At 43.4% G+C, this 19,806-nt stretch overlaps 1 protein-coding gene across 1 annotated transcript in view; it reads left to right on the top strand.

Moving 5' to 3' along the window:
* Positions 1 to 6,452: 6,452 nt before the first annotated feature.
* LOC131946437 (protein retinal degeneration B) overlaps positions 6,453 to 19,806 on the top strand; it is an 86,829-nt gene continuing 73,475 nt past the window's right edge. The window contains exon 1 of the mRNA XM_059307200.1: positions 6,453 to 6,589. The gene's annotated coding sequence lies outside the window, so the exon portion shown is untranslated. The remainder of the gene's footprint in view (positions 6,590 to 19,806) is intronic.

The following is a 19,806-nucleotide window of genomic DNA, read 5'->3' on the forward strand; positions in this document are numbered from 1 at the left end:
GAGAAATTGTCCTTGGTTAGACTATTAACATATTTACTGAATATATAGAAAAAAAAACATTCAGTTGAACATAAAACTGGTCAGAACTAATAATCAAATAATAATACTTCCGCCAAATTACCAAACGTCATAATTTTCATTATAACCAATGCAACAATAATTATTGAACGTTAAACGTGGCTAAACCAATCATATAGTGCAACATGTTTCTACGTGGTAGTTTTGTATAGGAAGACAAAGAACAATGTGGGTGTGGGCCAACTTGACCGGGGAAGAGGGTGAGGTTTCAACGATATGTTGAACTGTTTTGTGTTTAATAGTCACTGCATTTTAATTCGGCCTAGGAGTTATTCCGCTTTTTGTTAACATTTTAAAAATTTATATCAATTTTGTTATAAATTCACCTCTGCGTGCAGCTTAAGGGGTCGTCCATAAATGACGTCACACTCTTAGGGGGAGGGGGGGGGGGGGTCCGTAATTTTGTGACGGTGTGCGATTAGGGGGAAGGGGGGGGGGGATCAGATGGTGTGACGTCACTTTGTTGCATTAAAAAAAAAGCAATGTTAGAAAACGAGTTTTAGCCGTTATTTCGCGTTTTAGAAAACGGTTTTAATAAATTGTAATAGGAATTGATCAAAATTGTCTATGTTGACAGAGTTCAGACAGCAATTTTGAGGGGGAAGGGGGGGAGGGTTGTAGGCTGAGTTGTGTGATGTGTGACGTCATTTAAGGGGGGGGGTCTGGCTTTTTGTGACGACGTGTGACGGAGGGGAGGGGGGTGGGGTAAAATCGTCAAAAAGCGTCATTTATGGATGACCCCCTAAACGAATTATCAATTTTGAATTTTAGATACCTAAAAATGGTGAAATGGTGACGGTTTAATTAAAGCCCTAACTAGGGGAAGGAGGGTATTATACAGAGTTTCTTCCAGGCAACTTCGGGGGGGGGGGGGGGGGTAGACTTTCTTTGTGGGGGGGGGGGGGCGGAATCCCCCGAACGAAATGGAATTTATATAGAAAACACATAGGCCTACCAGTGTCCGCCCCCTTCTGAAAATGTTGTCCGCCCCCCCCCCCCCCCTCCCCGAAGAAAAAAGTCTGGAAGAAACACCGGTATTACTATACATGTCTGTCTGCATCAAATTGTCCTAACTAAACACCACTGAGGTAGTGTACCATCTTTAATCAAGGGTATTCAAAAATGAATAATATATTACTGTATTTTGTAAATGTTTTTGTTTCTAAACAGAAATTTTATCCTTGGGAACTGACCTAGACAGCTTAAAGTCTAAATCGCATGGATAAGAAAAGAAAACTAACAGGGGCAAAGGGGGGCAACCAAAGAAATACCGAAAAACGACAAGCCAAGACGAGTTACAGGGTATAGGAAAACATAACACAATGACTTTTATAGTTTTAAAATAATTTGTGCATTTATTTACATTGTTATGCTTGTCGTCCGAAAAGCTTTGCTGCTTGTTTATAAATAAGTCATTAATGCGCCATTTAATGAGAAGGAAACAACACCGTGTAGCTGTGACTGTCTATTACTCTCGATTCATTAACTAATAATGCAGATAGTTTAGTTCATTATGTTTGAAAATCTCTTCCTCTACTAACGTATCGATTAATTATTTTTGTTCCTCCATCATCATTGTATTGCTAAGGAAAATATAGATCCTCGTTTGTCTTTATTGTTTAATCATAAAGTAAACACATTTTGAAGGATCGTAAAATATCATACATGAAAATCTATACTTGAACTATTGGCCTTGACCGTCCCCCCCCTACCCGGAAACTTTAAGTACGACCCATGGAAGTTTCAAGTAACACCTCTCCCCCCTCCTCGACTGAGCTAATGAGAAAAAAGATTGTGACGATAAGATAAACATCTAGTTTACAATAATTACTTTTATTAAAATGAAAGCAATAAACTATATGTGGAAGCTAAAGCTTAAATGTAAACCAATATTATCACCTGTCGCTTGCTAAAACAAAGACTCTTTTTAAAATATAGCTTTACTGTGTTGGCGTTTATTTCACCAATTTGCTAACGCAACTCTGTGCTAAACTTTCTAGAGTTATCCTTGAGTTACATCCCTTTGCGTGGTTTTAAAAACAAACTTATAATGCATCACAAGAATCCATAACTCCTGAACAAATGATGTTTCAAGTATGAATGATAAAATAGAAAACTTTTTGCGCTTCTCAGAAATATTGGTGCTCCGGCAGGTTGTGGTGAGAGATCCCAGAATGTAGAGACTGACAGGACAGACGCGGAGGAAATCGGAAAGTATAATTATATAGATCTAGTAGTTTACCACCAGACAGGGCGGATCATGGAATCTACACAGATCAAGAAAAACAGGAATACTGTCCCCTCCCTCCTCACAGTGCATTTGGCGACGTGTGGACCGGTGTTGTGTGGGGGCGGTATTGTGTGGGGATCGTGTTGTGGGGGCGGTGTTGTGTGTGGGTGGTGTTGTGTGGGGATGGTGTTGGCTGGAGGCGTAGTATGGGGGCGGTGTTGTGTGGGGGTGGTGTTGTGTGGGGGCGTTGTTGTGTTGGGGCGTTGTTGTGTGAGGGCGGTGTTGTGTGGGGGCGGTGTTGTGAGGGGGAGTTTTGTGTGAGTGGTGTTGTTGTGTGGGGCGTTGTTGTGGGGGGGGCGGTGTTGTGTGGGGGTGGTGTTGTGTGGGGGCGGTGTTGTGTGGGGGTGTTGTTGGCTGGAGGCGTAGTATGGGGGCGATGTTGTGTGGGGGCGGTGTTGTGTGTGTGGTGTTGTTGTGTGGAGACGTTGTTGTGTGGGGGCGGTGTTGTGTGGGGGCGGTGTTGTGTGGGGGTGGTGTTGTGTTGGGGCGTTGTTGTGTTGGGGCGTTGTTGTGTGAGGGCGGTGTTGTGTGGGGATGGTGTTGGCTGGAGGCGTAGTATGGGGGCGGTGTTGTGTGGGGGTGGTGTTGTGTGGGGGCGTTGTTGTGTTGGGGCGTTGTTGTGTGAGGGCGGTGTTGTGTGGGGATGGTGTTGGCTGGAGGCGTAGTATGGGGGCGGTGTTGTGTGGGGGTGGTGTTGTGTGGGGGCGTTGTTGTGTTGGGGCGTTGTTGTGTGAGGGCGGTGTTGTGTGGGGATGGTGTTGGCTGGAGGCGTAGTATGGGGGCGGTGTTGTGTGGGGGTGGTGTTGTGTGGGGGCGTTGTTGTGTTGGGGCGTTGTTGTGTGAGGGCGGTGTTGTGTGGGGGCGGTGTTGTGAGGGGGAGTTTTGTGTGAGTGGCGTTGTTGTGTGGGGCGTTGTTGTGGGGGGGGGGGCGATGTTGTGTGGGGGCGGTGTTGTGTGTGGGGGCGGTGTTGTGTGGGGGCGGTGTTGTGTGGGGGCGATGTTGTGAAGGGGTGTTGTTGTGTGGGGGCGGTGTTGTGTGGGGGCGGTGTTGTGAGGGGGAGTTTTGTGTGAGTGGTGTTGTTGTGTGGGGCGTTGTTGTGGGGGGGGGCGATGTTGTGTGGGGGCGGTGTTGTGTGTGGGGGTGGTGTTGTGTGGGGGCGGTGTTGTGTGGGGGCGATGTTGTGAAGGGGTGTTGTTGTGTGGGGGCGGTGTTGTGTGGGGGCGGTGTTGTGAGGGGGAGTTTTGTGTGAGTGGTGTTGTTGTGTGGGGCGTTGTTGTGGGGGGGGGCGATGTTGTGTGGGGGCGGTGTTGTGTGTGGGGGCGGTGTTGTGTGGGGGCGGTGTTGTGTGGGGGCGATGTTGTGAAGGGGTGTTGTTGTGTGGGGGCGGTGTTGTGTGGGGGCGGTGTTGTGTGGGGGTGGTGTTGTGTGGGGGCGGTGTTGTGTGGGGGAGTTTTGTGTGAGTGGTGTTGTTGTGTAGGGCGTTGTTGTGGGGGGGGGGGCGGTGTTGTGTGGGGGTGGTGTTGTGTGGGGGCGGTGTTGTGTGGGGCGTTGTTGTGTGGAGACGTTGTTGTGTGGGGGCGGTGTTGTGTGTGTGGTGTTGTTGTGTGGAGACGTTGTTGTGTGGGGGCGGTGTTGTGTGGGGGCGGTGTTGTGTGGGGGTGGTGTTGTGTGGGGGCGTTGTTGTGTTGGGGCGTTGTTGTGTTGGGGCGTTGTTGTGTGGGGGCGTTGTTGTGTTGGGGCGTTGTTGTGTGAGGGCGGTGTTGTATGGGGATGGTGTTGGCTGGAGGCGTAGTATAGGGGCGGTGTTGTGTGGGGGTGGTGTTGTGTGGGGGCGTTGTTGTGTTGGGGCGTTGTTGTGTGAGGGCGGTGTTGTGTGGGGATGGTGTTGGCTGGAGGCGTAGTATGGGGGCGGTGTTGTGTGGGGGTGGTGTTGTGTGGGGGCGTTGTTGTGTTGGGGCGTTGTTGTGTGAGGTCGGTGTTGTGTGGGGGCGGTGTTGTGAGGGGGAGTTTTGTGTGAGTGGTGTTGTTGTGTGGGGCGTTGTTGTGGGGGGGGGGCGATGTTGTGTGGGGGCGGTGTTGTGTGTGGGGGCGGTGTTGTGTGGGGGCGGTGTTGTGTGGGGGCGATGTTGTGTGGGGGCGGTGTTGTGTGGGGGCGGTGTTGTGTGGGGGTGGTGTTGTGTGGGGGCGGTGTTGTGTGGGGGAGTTTTGTGTGAGTGGTGTTGTTGTGTAGGGCGTTGTTGTGGGGGGGGGGGCGGTGTTGTGTGGGGGCAGTGTTGTGTGGGGGCGGTGTTGTGTAGGGGCGGTGTTGTGTGGGGGCGGTGTTGTGTGGGGGCGGTGTTGTGTGGGGGCGGTGTTGTGTGTGGTGTTGTTGTGTGGGGCGTTGTTGTGGGGGGGGGGGGCGTTGTTGTGTGGGGGCGGTGTTGTATGGGGGCGGTGTTGTGTGGGGGCGGTGTTGTGTGGGGGGGGGGGGCGTTGTTGTGGGGAGGCGGTGTTGTGTGGGGGCGGTGTTGTGTGGGGCGTTGTTGTGTGGGGGCGGTGTTGTGTGGGGGCGGTGTTGTGTGGGGGCGGTGTTGTGTGGGGCGTTGTTGTGTGGGGGCGGTGTTGTGTGGGGGCGGTGTTGTGTGGGGGCGGTGTTGTGTGGGGGAGTTTTGTGTGAGTGGTGTTGTGTGGGGGCGGTGTTGTGTGGGGCGTTGTTGTGTGGGGGCGGTGTTGTGTGGGGGCGGTGTTGTGTGGGGGCGGTGTTGTGTGGGGGCGGTGTTGTGTGGGGGCGGTGTTGTGTGGGGGCGGTGTTGTGTGGGGGAGTTTTGTGTGAGTGGTGTTGTGTGGGGGCGGTGTTGTGTGGGGCGTTGTTGTGTGGGGGCGGTGTTGTGTGGGGGCGTTGTTGTGTGGGGGCGGTGTTGTGTGGGGGCGGTGTTGTGTGGGGGCGGTGTTGTGTGGGGGCGGTGTTGTGTGGGGGCGGTGTTTTGTGGGAGCGAGGTTCATGGCGTCGTGCAATTGGAGTGAGGTGATTACGGTTTTGGTCAAATTCGTGTGTTGTGTATGTGTGTGTGGTGTATGTGTGTGTGGTGTGTGTGTGTGGTGTATGGGGAGTCGTATGTTTAATGTGGGGTAAATGGTATGGTGTTGATCGTATTCGTGGGAATTGTGGGGTGAGGTTTGGGTCATGCTATGTGGTGTAGTGGGATGTGTTGTGTTTGTAGTAGCGTGGTGGGGCGGGTTGTGTGGGGTTTGGGTTGTTGTTCATGTGGGGTGCGGTGTTGGGTGCGGTGGGGTTGTATTATTTCCCCTTCTGTTATCCTCTTCCCTAAATTATTTTAAATATCTCATTATGTGAAGTTAATATTTATTGCAGAGTTGTAAAAAAAGTTTTGTGTGTGTTATTCTTTTCAGTTCTTTTCAGCACTGGTTTGTATTTGCAGTTGGTGTGTGTGCGTATATATATATATATATATATATATATATATATATATATATATATATATATATATATATATATATATATATATATATATATATATATATATATATATATATATATATATATATATATATATATATATATATATATATATATATATACAATAAGGCTTATAGACCTACACATAGATTACATCGTACATGTGAAGTAATTTTTTTTCCACTAGTACCCCTAAATGTGTGAAGCTATTGTCCAAGGGGCTTCAAAGAGTAAAACACCGCGAATCACCTCGGTGTATGTTCTATTTTCTAGCACTGGGTAGAATAGAGTAGGCTACGTAAAAGAACAATAACAAATTACATTCTTAATTATTCATCAAGCTTTTAGACTACTTTTTATGAATAAATTCACTTAAACTCTTAAAGCCATTGACGTCTACATAATTCATTGACTCAAAAGCAAATTAAAAAAAAATAAATTCAAATGGTTATTGGCTAATTATTGAAAAATATCCAAAATACATCATCGTTATAAGTAGGCCTATATCAAAATAAAATAGTTTAAAATATAAAAAATATATTGTTTCTAGCTCTAGTAGTAGCGACTTGTATAAAATTCTCTTGTCAGTCAGAACTAAACGATAACAAAAAGTAAACTCATTATGATGCATGTAAACAGGACGGCTAACTTCACTTTCCCATAATATAAACATTGATCTACGTCCTACGCCGTGTAACTTGTGCACAGAATTTCCACTTGTTTAGCGGGAGTATAATTCATAAGAACGTGATCACACAGCCATGTAAGTAAAGTAGAGAGATATAGATCTAGATTCAAATAGATTGTAGCCTACGTTTGATAAGAAATACTACAATAGATCTATTCGAATCTCCAGATCTACTCACTGAACTCAACTCACTCAACTCACTGCTTTCAAAAGCTATACTATAGATTCTATAGGCCTATATATAACTATAGATTATAGATAGTTAGATAGAGATTCACTGCCTAAACTCAGACTGGAACTAAATTTAATTTAAATTAAAAAAAATATCTCTTTATTTTTTCCTAATCTAAATTAAATCTGAAATCAGTAGGACTGTAGGCAAAATTTGGAACTTAGTATAAGTATAAGTGGGATTAAGTGGTAATCTATCGTTTTGGGTACGTAAAATCGCCCGCGACTTGCAATGTGAAAACCAGGTGACTCCTTAAATTTTAATAATTATTTCACATTTTGAGGAGGATTTATGTGTTTTAAAATACAAAAATGTTTCCTTGTTTCATATATGTACCTGTTTTTAAACAATTGAATTAAAACTTTTCCGTAATAAATGAAGACTAGCGATGTTTCCAACAGATGCAACCATGCTCATTTACTATAGCAGCCATCTTGTTTAAGTTTTATTTTTATAAGCTTTTAGCGGGAGATTCAGGGGGAAGCCACTCTATTTTACAAATGGCTGCTGTTTATATAGCAAATCTTGCTGTCAGACACTGCTGTTTAAAGTTAATTTCTGGCCTATATCGATATATTTAGCCATTGATTTAAGTTTATTATTCATGTATCTATAATATTTGACACAAACATATGACAATAAACCCATATTAAAGCCTTGACAATGAGGTAACGTTTTCGTACATTAATAGCCGCGGGCGATTTTACGTACCCAAAACGATAGATTACCGTATAAGTTTAGCGTTAGGCCTAGCCCTAGGCAGCCTAGGCCTTGTCTATGTCTATCACTACCCAACCCAGGCTTAGATCTAGCAGTTGTACATTTAGGTTATTTATAGGCTAATTTTATTAGGCCTATTTAAATAATATTTATTGAACAGATTAGCGTCATTAGCCAGAAAGCCTGCGGTCCATTTAAAAGTTAATGGCAAATGCAGCCAATCGACCCCTATAAAAAATGTTAATTTAATTTGAGTCTTTTAGGCACTTGTTTTTAAAATATTTTAGGCTTTTGTTTTTAATTTATTTATTGCACTGGTTGTTTGATGCCCACCCAGGGATTTAGTTCTGCTAATGATTCAAAAGGTCGATTCTATTGTCCTAAAATATGTAGCCTAATATATAAAAAAATTAAGGGTCTATGGGGTCATCCATAAATGACGTCACGCTTTTTTTGACGATTTTTACCTCCCCCCCCCTCCCCTCCGTCACACGTCGTCACAAAAAGCCAGACCCCCACCCTAAAATGACGTCACACCTCAACCTACACCAACCCCCCCCCCCCCCACCCTCAAAATTGAATTTTTTTAAAACATCGATATTTTTCCAAAATCTTGTCTATTACAATTTATTAAAACAGTTATCTAAAACGTGAAATAACGTCTAAAATTCGTTTTCTAACATTGCTTTTTTATAATGCAAAAGTGTGACGTCGCACCATCTAAACCCCCCCCTCTCCCTCATCACACATCATCACAAAATTACGGACCCCCCCTCCCCCCTACGAGTGTGACATCATTTATGGATGACCCCTATTCCTAGTCAGAACTTTTATCAAAAGATTTAGTAGGCCCTATTAAAAATAACTAAAGTGACACAACACATTGTGGTTTGGTGGAATATTGCATTACTGTCAGTCTTTAAGTGTAAATCCATGGTTCAGATCCATATGGTACGGTGGCAGATATTACCTCTGTCTATTAGGGAATCTGTTCAGTAAGAGAATTATATGCCAACTTTATTTTAGAACATATGGAAGTGTATAATTGTATAAGGAGAAAGACATTAAAGTTACGATCATAGTTTGCGACACCATTGCAAAAAGAGAAAAAAAAAACTCAAAAAAAAATGCAGATGGAAGCAGGAATAATAACTGATAGTATCTGCTAAAGTAAAAGTATTAAAAATTATTGAAACGGGTATGATTTTTTAATTGAAATCTATCCATTCTTAAATTTAAAATAGTAATTTCATGGCTTGCAGTTAATTTTGGAAATTTTGGATGCCTATTACCCGTTGACTGTAGAAATAGACCGTCAACTATTTATAGGCCTAATAATGCTATTCACTGTCAACTGTTTATAGGCTATTCTGTGTGGACTGCAAACAGGGCTGGATTTAATTTAATTTGAGTAAAGTCTAGGGACGTAGGTAATACAATTATACATTGGCCCTATCTTTTTTCTGTCCAAATCTACTGATTAGTCAATTTCAAACACTCACTTGAGGCTTGTTTAAATTTAAACAATTAGGCCTACCCCAAACAATTTGGGGATATATTGTTTTCTGTAATTATTAGCAAACATTGCTCAATATCATTACAAACTTTAGGCTTTAGTATAACAGAAATGGATCCTAACAATTAATAAAATACTGTTATTTGACTTGTAATGTTGTGTACTGTTATATAAAGTTTGAGAAGTTTATGGGGTGGTGGAAACTTTGAGATACAAGTCCTCCTAATACAAAAGTATGTGGTGGTGGTGCTTACTGAAAATCTTTTATACCAAGTCCATCTCTGGATCTTAGACCATCTCTCTGACTGAGGACTGACTCTTCTTTCACCACCTCGTACCCCCAGACCACCTCGTACCCTCAGACCTCAGCCCTCACCCTTTATCTTCCAAGCACGATGACTATAACTTGATGAAGATGACTTGACCAAGGAGACACCTGCTTAACATTGCATCATGCCAATATAATGATGATGATAGCATGATGATGATAGCATGATGACGATAATTTAATGATGATAACATTAAGATGATGACAATAATTTTATGATGATAATTTGATGATGATAATTTATGATGATAATTTATGACGATTATTTGATGACAATAATTTTAAGACGATAATTTAATGACGATACTTTGATGATGATAATTTAATGATGATACTTTGATGATGGTAATTTGATGACGATACTTTGATGACGACAGTATGATGACGCTAACATGATGAAATCAATACAGGAGACATGTGCCTAAGACTCCATGTGTCAGCCATCTTTTTAGTCACACTATCCAGTAGATGACACTGACACAAAATGTCAAATAGCAGATGACTGTCATATAACAAAGACACGTTAGCTGACAGATGAGACTGACAAAACCTGAAACACAATTTGATCAACACGTATAAAAGGAATTGATCAGATATAAACCGCACACAACTAGCACCCGGTACACATTTGGCTGTTGTATGTGTACACATGTATTAGTTCTATGTGTACACATTAATTTGTTATAGTTATATGTGTACTAAATGGCTGTTGTACATGTACACATTTGACTGTTGTACACATTTGGCTGGCGTAGATGTACACATTTGGCTGTTGTAGATGTACACATTTGGCTGTTGTACACATTTAGCTGTTGTAGATGTACACATTTGGCTGTTGTACACATTTGGCTGTTGTAGATGTACACATTTGGCTGTTGTAGATGTACACATTTGGCTGTTGTAGATGTACACATTTGGCTGTTGTAGATGTACACATTTGGCTGTTGTAGATGTACACATTTGATTGTTGTAGATGTACACATTTGGCTGTTGTAGATGTACACATTTGGCTGTTGTACACATTTGGCTGTTGTAGATGTACACATTTGGCTGTTGTAGATGTACACATTTGGCTGTTGTAGATGTACACATTAGGCTGTTGTAGATGTACACATTTGGCTGTTGTAGATGTACACATTAGGCTGTTATACACATTTGGCTGTTGTAGATGTACACATTTGACTGTTGTAGATATACACATTTGGCTGGCGTAGATGTACACATTTGACTGTTGTAGATGTACACATTTGGCTGTTGTAGATGTACGCATTTGGCTGTTGTAGATGTACACATTTGGCTGTTGTAGATGTACACATTTGGCTGCTGTTAATGTACACATTTGGCTGTTGTAAGAACAACCCTGGTGCCAGCCTTTGACCGAGCCATGAAGAAATCTGGCCTAGGAAGAAAATCAATAGCAAACCTCCATCCACTCTTACATTGATTTCTCTCCCCCCCCCCCCAACCCGCCCCTTATTCTATATTCTTATCTCATAAATAGGATAGCTGGCTCGCTTGGTTTTTTTCACTCACTCAAGTCGCTGGTGTCATCTTCAATTAATGGAGTTTATTTTTGTCATCCACGCCATTCATGATGTCTTGAAGGTGTTGCTTTCTAGTTGTTTTGTTTCTTGAGGTGTTTTGTAGGTGTGTTGTTTTGTGGGTGTGTTGTTTTGTGGGTGTGTTGTTAGCGGGTGTGTTGTTTTACAGGTAGCGTTGAGGTGAAGAAGATGAGCAGATTAGTCCAGATTGGCCAAAGATTGGCGCAGGGTGGGTGGGGGGTGTTGGTGGTTTACCTATGGATGTGTTGTGTGATCAGTGCAAGAAATATAGCTCTGTACATTGTGTCTTGTGATACACATTGTGGTTTTTAATAAATCATATTCAGAAGTTAAGCAAAAAAACATTTGCGAAACTCATCATTGATGACATCTTGTATGTATAGGTTACTTAATTATCAACAGGTGTCGCTTTCATTGAGCCGATAACCTATCGCGGGTGGTTCCTGTAGTTTTGATTTTACGTCATTCTGATGTTTGAACCCTCTGGTTAGTCCCAGATGTTAGCAATGCCCCCGTGGTTAGTCCCAAACGCTAGCAATGCCCCTGTGGTTAGTCCCAGATGTTAGCAATGCCCCTGTGGTTAGTCCCAGATGTTAGCAATGCGCCTGTGGTTAGTCCCAGATGTTAGCAATGCGCCTGTGGTTAGTCCCAGATGTTAGCAATGCCCCCGTGGTTAGTCCCAAACGCTAGCAATGCCCCTGTGGTTAGTCCCAGATGTTAGCAATGCGCCTGTGGTTAGTCCCAGATGTTAGCAATGCGCCTGTGGTTAGTCCCAGATGCTAGCAATGCCCCTGTGGTTAGTCCCAAACGCTAGCAATGCCCCTGTGGTTAGTCCCAGATGTTAGCAATGCGCCTGTGGTTAGTCCCAGATGCTAGCAATGCCCCTGTGGTTAGTCCCAGATGTTAGCAATGCGCCTGTGGTTAGTCCCAGATGTTAGCAATGCGCCTGTGGTTAGTCCCAGATGTTAGCAATGACCCTCTGGTTAGTCCCAGATGTTAGCAATGCCCCTGTGGTTAGTCCCAGATGTTAGCAATGCGCCTGTGGTTAGTCCCAGATGTTAGCAATGCGCCTGTGGTTAGTCCCAGATGTTAGCAATGCGCCTGTGGTTAGTCCCAGATGTTAGCAATGCCCCCGTGGTTAGTCCCAGATGTTAGCAATGCGCCTGTGGTTAGTCCCAAACGCTAGCAATGCCCCCGATAGCCTGATGAAACCATAGAACTAATGGATGTTGCTGGCATGCTGGGATAGCCCTGTTGACATTCTTTGACTGTCGGAGACGATTTCACGTGCTCCACAAATCTGTCATGGCGGACGGTGTGACGTCAGAAATTCGAGTTTACTGTCCAGGCATAAAAGGATATGGGCTACTCTGTGTGTGTGTGTGTGTGTGTGTGTGGATCTCTGTATGGGAGGGTGGGGAATCGAGTTTTATATTACAGCAGTCAAGGCACCAAAGTGTATGGAGAACAGTGTTGTGGTGAGGGGAGGGAGGGTAGGGTCGTTATGTGACACTGACAGACGGCTATGACGTGGCCTTTCTGTAGCGGAGGTTTGATGAATAACTGAACGGGCCAGGCTATGGAGATGTCCCATGCTGATAGAACACAGTGTCGGCTTTGGGTACGTGTGTTTGGGTACGTGTGTTTGGGTATATGTGTTTGGGTACATGTGTTTGGGTATATGTGTTTGGGTACGTGAGTTGGGGAACGTGTGTTTGGGTACGTGTGTTTGGGTACATGTGTTTGGGTACGTGTGTTTGGGTACGTGTGTTTGGGTACGTGTGTTTGGGTATATGTGTTTGGGTACGTGAGTTGGGGAACGTGTGTTTGGGTACGTGTGTTTGGGTACGTGTGTTTGGGTACGTGTGTTTGGGTACATGTGTTTGGGTACGTGTGTTTGGGTATATGTGTTTGGGTACGTGAGTTGGGGAACGTGTGTTTGGGTACGTGTGTTTGGGTACATGTGTTTGGGTACGTGTGTTTGGGTACGTGTGTTTGGGTACGTGTGTTTGGGTATATGTGTTTGGGTACGTGAGTTGGGGAACGTGTGTTTGGGTACGTGTGTTTGGGTACATGTGTTTGGGTACGTGTGTTTGGGTACGTGTGTTTGGATACGTGTGTTTGGGTATATGTGTTTGGGTACGTGAGTTGGGGAACGTGTGTTTGGGTACGTGTGTTTGGGTACATGTGTTTGGGTACGTGTGTTTGGGTACGTGTGTTTGGGTACATGTGTTTGGGTACGTGTGTTTGGGTACGTGTGTTTGGGTACATGTGTTTGGGTACGTGTGTTTGGGTACGTGTGTTTGGGTACATGTGTTTGGGTACGTGTGTTTGGGTACGTGTGTTTGGGTACGTGTGTTTGGGTACGTGTGTTTGGGTACATGTGTTTGGTTACATGTGTTTGGGTACGTGTGTTTGGGGACGTGTGTTTGGGTACGTGTGTTTGGCTACGTGTGTTTGGGGACGTGTGTTTGGGTACGTGTGTTTGGGTACATGTGTTTGGGTAGGCCTACATGTGTTTGGGTACGTGTGTTTGGGTACGTGTGTTTGGGTACGTGTGTTTGTGTACGTGTGTTTGTGTACGTGTGTTTGGGTACGTGTGTTTGGGTACGTGTGTTTGGGGACATGTGTTTGGGTACGTGTGTTTGGGTACGTGTGTTTGGGTACGTGTGTTTGGGTACGTGTGTTTGGGTACGTGTGTTTGGCTACGTGTGTTTGGGTACGTGTGTTTGGTTACATGTGTTTGGGTACGTGTGTTTGGGGACGTGTGTTTGGGTACGTGTGTTTGGCTACGTGTGTTTGGGGACGTGTGTTTGGGTACGTGTGTTTGGGTACATGTGTTTGGGTAGGCCTACATGTGTTTGGGTACGTGTGTTTGGGTACGTGTGTTTGGGTACGTGTGTTTGTGTACGTGTGTTTGTGTACGTGTGTTTGGGTACGTGTGTTTGGGTACGTGTGTTTGGGGACATGTGTTTGGGTACGTGTGTTTGGGTACGTGTGTTTGGGTACGTGTGTTTGGGTACGTGTGTTTGGGTACGTGTGTTTGGGTACGTGTGTTTGGGTACGTGTGTTTGGGTACGTGTGTTTGGGTACGTGTGTTTGGGTACGTGTGTTTGGGTACGTGTGTTTGGGTACGTGTGTTTGGGTACGTGTGTTTGGGTACGTGTGTTTGGGTACATGTGTTTGGGTACGTGTGTTTGGGTACGTGTGTTGGGTACGTGTGTTTGGGTACGTGTGTTTGGGTACGTGTGTTTGGGTACGTGTGTTTGGGTACGTGTGTTGGGTACATGTGTTTGGGTACGTGTGTTTGGGTACGTGTGTTTGGGTACGTGTGTTTGGGTACGTGTGTTGGGTACATGTGTTTGGGTACATGGTGCCCACTTGTACACAAGAGACCGACTAAAGCGTGACCAACAGACTAGATGGCATGTGTACAGGTTACACAGGCTGCGGGCTGTGTCATTTTAGACTTCATAATCTAGGCCCCAACTTTAAACCAGAGTCAGTGACGTGACAGTTGAAGCACAAAATGTCACATCTACTGTCATTAGACATCATGTTACAGCTACTGTCAGCTGACATCATGTCACAGCTACTGTCAGCTGACATCATGTCACAGCTACTGTCAGCTGACATCATGTCACCCAGCAGACGCCATATTCTCCCGTCTCCCGCCATTTTTGCCCATCCACGTCGATAAAAAAAATCAGTTCTAAACATTCCATCATCAGATGTATTTACAAAAAAAAAAATCCTTCTTCATTGTATTGCCCGACATTATTGTTTGAAGCTGACATTATCAAATCAGCTGGTTCTGAATAAACGCGACCTAGTTTTATTAGTTAAACCATACCACCGGGACTTTGATTATATTTGCAGACAGGAAAAAAAAATCCCGGAGTGATCGCCCTTTTCCATCAGGAGGAACAACTCCAGATTATTAGAACATGAGTGGTCCCGCTTTGGGGTGTAAACAGGGTGGGACAAAAACTTTGGGGGTGGAAAAATTAACAATAACAAGAGTCGGACACGGTGGATCTATGGGCGGTGTAGGACACGGTGGATTATGGTCGTTATAGGACATTGGATCCAATGTCGGTAGGACACGGTGGATCTAATGTCGGTGTAGGACACGGTGGATCCTATGTCGTTGTAGGACACGGTGGATTATGGTCGTTATAGGACACGGTGGATCTAATGTCCGTGTAGGACACGGTGGATTATGGTCGTTATAGGACACGGTGGATCTAATGTCGGTGTATCATACCAGGCCACGTCATGTTTAACGATATTTTCATGTCGTAAATGTGTATTTATGTAGTCTGTCCGACCCCCGTCATGAGGTAGCCAACTTTACGACTTCCACGGGTGCAAATGTTCCAACCTGTGCCAGCCTGTGTAGATTTGACCTGTTCCGTATTAAATCGGCTTAAACAATCCCAGATGACGAACATTGAATAGCTTTGTTTTTGTTGGTTTATCCTGAGTTCTATAGATCAAAAGTTTGATTTGGCCCATATTTGCCCAGTATTTGACATGTTGTAGGTTTTTTTTGTCCGTATTTTTCCAGATTTGTCTCGAAGTTTTCTGTAGAAGAGTTGCGCTATGGCTGGATAGACTTTGTTTTCAAGTTTGCTGCACAAGTCTCTTGGACGCTAGCGTTTTGTTGTCCTGTACTAGCTAATTATTATAATCTAATTTGCTAAAGAGAGTTATATATAAAATAACGCCTAGATGTAATTTCGTGTTTTAAACAATATTTATAGATTTATTGCAACACTCCGGTAAGATAAAATGTTATTTCTTACAAAAAATGTGAATGTGTCTCAACAAAATACCTGTCAGATGAAACTTTGACCAAACTACATCAACAGGTAACTAATTAGTTAAGAAAGTCGTAAACAATTAATTTAAAATAAACCAGTTGAAATGTCAGGTATATTTCCTTCTGCTACTGGCACCCAGCCATCTTCAGCTGTCTGTTGCATTATAAATGAAGTTATTTCCCTTCAACACTAAAGTACAGAGTTATCGCCCTGCTACACTAAAATATACTCACACTATGGAGTTATCGCCCTTCTAAAATATACTCACACTATGGAGTTATCGCCCTGCTACACTAAAATATACACTATGGAGTTATCTCCCTGCTTCACTAAAATATACTCACACTATGGAGTTATCTCCCTGCTTCACTAAAATATACTCACACTATGGAGTTATCGCCCTGCTACACTAAAATATACACTATGGAGTTATCTCCCTGCTACACTAAAATATACTCACACTATGGAATTATCTCCCTGCTACACTAAAATATACTCACACTATGGAGTTATCTCCCTGCTACACTAAAATATACACTATGGAGTTATCTCCCTGCTACACTAAAATATACTCACACTATGGAGTTATCTCCCTGCTACACTAAAATATACACTATGGAGTTATCTCCCTGCTACACTAAAATATACACTATGGAGTTATCTCCCTGCTACACTAAAATATACACTATGGAGTTATCTCCCTGCTACACTAAAATATACTCACACTATGGAGTTATCTCCCTGCTTCACTAAAATATACTCACACTATGGAGTTATCTCCCTGCTACACTAAAATATACACTATGGAGTTATCTCCCTGCTACACTAAAATATACTCACATTATGGAGTTATCTCCCTGCTACACTAAAATATACTCACACCATGGAGTTATCGCCCTGCTACACTAAAATATACACTATGGAGTTATCTCCCTGCTACACTAAAATATACACTATGGAGTTATCTCCCTTCTACACTAAAATATACACTATGGAGTTATCTCCCTGCTACACTAAAATATACTCACATTATGGAGTTATCTCCCTGCTACACTAAAATATACTCACACCATGGAGTTATCGCCCTTCTACACTAAAATATACACTATGGAGTTATCTCCCTGCTACACTAAAATATACTCACACCATGGAGTTATCGCCCTTCTACACTAAAATATACACTATGGAGTTATCTCCCTGCTACACTAAAATATACTCACACTATGGAGTTATCTCCCTGCTTCACTAAAATATACTCACACTATGGAGTTATCTCCCTGCTTCACTAAAATATACTCACACTATGGAGTTATCTCCCTGCTACACTAAAATATACACTATGGAGTTATCTCCCTGCTACACTAAAATATACTCACACCATGGAGTTATCTCCCTGCTACACTAACATATACTCACACTATGGAGTTATCTCCCTGCTACACTAAAATATACACTATGGAGTTATCTCCCTGCTTCACTAAAATATACTCACACTATGGAGTTATCTCCCTGCTACACTAAAATATACTCACACTATGGAGTTATCTCCCTGCTTCACTAAAATATACTCACACTATGGAGTTATCTCCCTGCTTCACTAAAATATACTCACACTATGGAGTTATCTCCCTGCTACACTAAAATATACACTATGGAGTTATCTCCCTGCTACACTAAAATATACTCACACCATGGAGTTATCGCCCTTCTACACTAAAATATACTCACACTATGGAGTTATTGAAACTTTTTGTCCTGCAACTTTCTTCTGCCGTGTTTGAAAGTGACGGTTATAGTTCTAATTCACTAATTTAAAGTGACGCCCCTGTTCACTAATTTAAAGTGACGCTCCTATTAACTAATTTAAAAAAATCTATTTAGTAATAAAACATATACCGGTTCAATGTCCCCCATAAAACATGACGTTACCGTGCCTCTTTCACTGAAAATGAACTGACTTGTTTATGTGTGAGTTTAATTCCTTGAAATAAATGGCGTCGGGATAGCGACATTTGTTGATACCATGAGAATAGGATGGTCCTATTGTTTACATGTAGGCGCTTCGTTTTGTATATGGGGTGCTGGTGGGGTAGGCCGTCGGCAGTAGTCTGGGTGGGGTGGGGTAAGTTACGGTAGGGTGGGGGTGGGGGTAAGCACATGGTAGTGTCAGCTATTCTTCCTTTTTTGTGCGCACACTTAATGATATTTCATGTACGTGTACAAAAATCATTCGAGACTTTTATTAGTGATACTTGCAACAATAACATATTCATAAGTGATACGTGCAAAAATAACATATTCATAAGTGATACGTGCAAAAATAACATATTCATAAGTGATACGTGCAACAATAACATATTCATAAGTGATACGTGCAACAATAACATATTCATAAATAAGCATTGCAACAATAACATATTTATACATAAGTTATACTTGCAACAATAACAACTTCCCCGGTGATACTTTTGAAGTTATTTATTCTCATAAAGAGTAGCCCACCCCTGATCTTTAACAGACTAGCAAACACAATAAACTAAACTACTGCAGTCTTGTATAATTAATTAATATTTTCATTAGACGTACATGACCTTCTGACCCAGCTTATTTCAGCTACTGACACGTCTCCAAAGTGTCGTCTGTTATTTGACAGCTGACATACGTCAGTATGTTGTAATTAAGTTTTAACAATCCTATCATAGCCTTGGTGTGGTTCTAACAGTTCAAACATTGGTCATGTGACCAGGATCTCCTCATCTGGCGACGTTAGGGTCCGTTAAATAACGTACGGGGGGGGGGGGGGGCAAGTTTCGACCAGATTCAGGCACTTTACGAGAGAGAGAGGTCACATATAGACGGATTATGCCACGTTTTGCCCAGATATTGGGGCTTTGCGTGGGGGTGGGGATCACATACAGGCGGATTAAGAGGGGGAAATTATGTTCAGATGTTTGGAGAAATTGTAGCTTTGTGTCGTGCGTGTAAGATAAATTGTAGCTTTGTGTCGTGCGTGTAGGAGAAATTGTAGCTTTGTGTCGTGCGTGTAGGAAAAATCCGTCACGTCGCGACCAAGATTTACGCAAGTCAGTGCCAACCCGAGGCATCCACCCCAACATTCGAGACTTTCGGGTTGGTATTGGTGTACAATTTGAAATAAACATTTCGATAAATCAAAGGTAAAAATTATTTTAGGAACTTGTGTTTAATCAGACGACAAGGTGAGCTGTTTGTTTACTAAACGATAAACATTTCAAGTTGCTCAATCCGTTTCTTTACCCCCCCCCCCCTCGCGCTCCCTGCACGGGCTCAGTGACGTCAGAGGAAGCAAAAATCGTTGAGTACCTGGGAGAAGAGAAAAATAAAGTCGGTTGTGAGTTTCTCGTTGTTCAGGTTCTTTCGTTAGACATGGGAGATTTGTTAGACTTTCGCTAGTATGAGAAATGTGTCCATTTGACATTTGCTAGTAGAGATTTGCAGTCAGACATTCGCCTATACTAAGGAAGTACTTGTTGCATCTAATCTCTCTCATCATTATCAAACTTGTGCTCATTAGCCAGACAGACCGGAAGAGGGTCAAGAATCGAGCATTTCTCAGTGTTACAGGCCGCTGGACCTGTGGGCCTCCGAAATAACACTTTCGGGTTAGTCGCGGGGTCTACCACTAGACCACGTCCCCTCAAGTAAGCTACAGCACGTGATGTACCCCAGTGGTCACCCATGTAAGTGCTGACCACGCCTGACGTCACAACTTGGGTGAACGAACGAGAACGGGTAGCCGTAGTTGTCATCAACGTTCTAACACCTGCAGACACACACACACCCACATTGTAAATCCTAGGCTCTGTCCGACTCACCCTTCACTCGAAACATTTACAAAAATGTGTTCCGTGGTTATGCCCCTCCCTCTACCGACCTTTATAAAAAAAAAATTTAAAACATTCTTCAAACTGAAAACTAAGGTTTCCGTCCGACTCCCTCCCCTACCCCTCCCCTCCCCCTCCCAAAAAACCCACCGTCATGCTTGAAACGAGGCTATGTCCGGCAAACATTCAAAGGACGGGTCTGTTCAAGGTATAAAAACGATGGGTTGTGTTTTTATCCCCCCCCC

Source organism: Physella acuta, unplaced genomic scaffold, assembly GCF_028476545.2.
Source record: "Physella acuta isolate Inbredline_101_S28 unplaced genomic scaffold, ASM2847654v3 ptg000561l, whole genome shotgun sequence".
Lineage (NCBI taxonomy): Eukaryota > Metazoa > Mollusca > Gastropoda > Physidae > Physella > Physella acuta.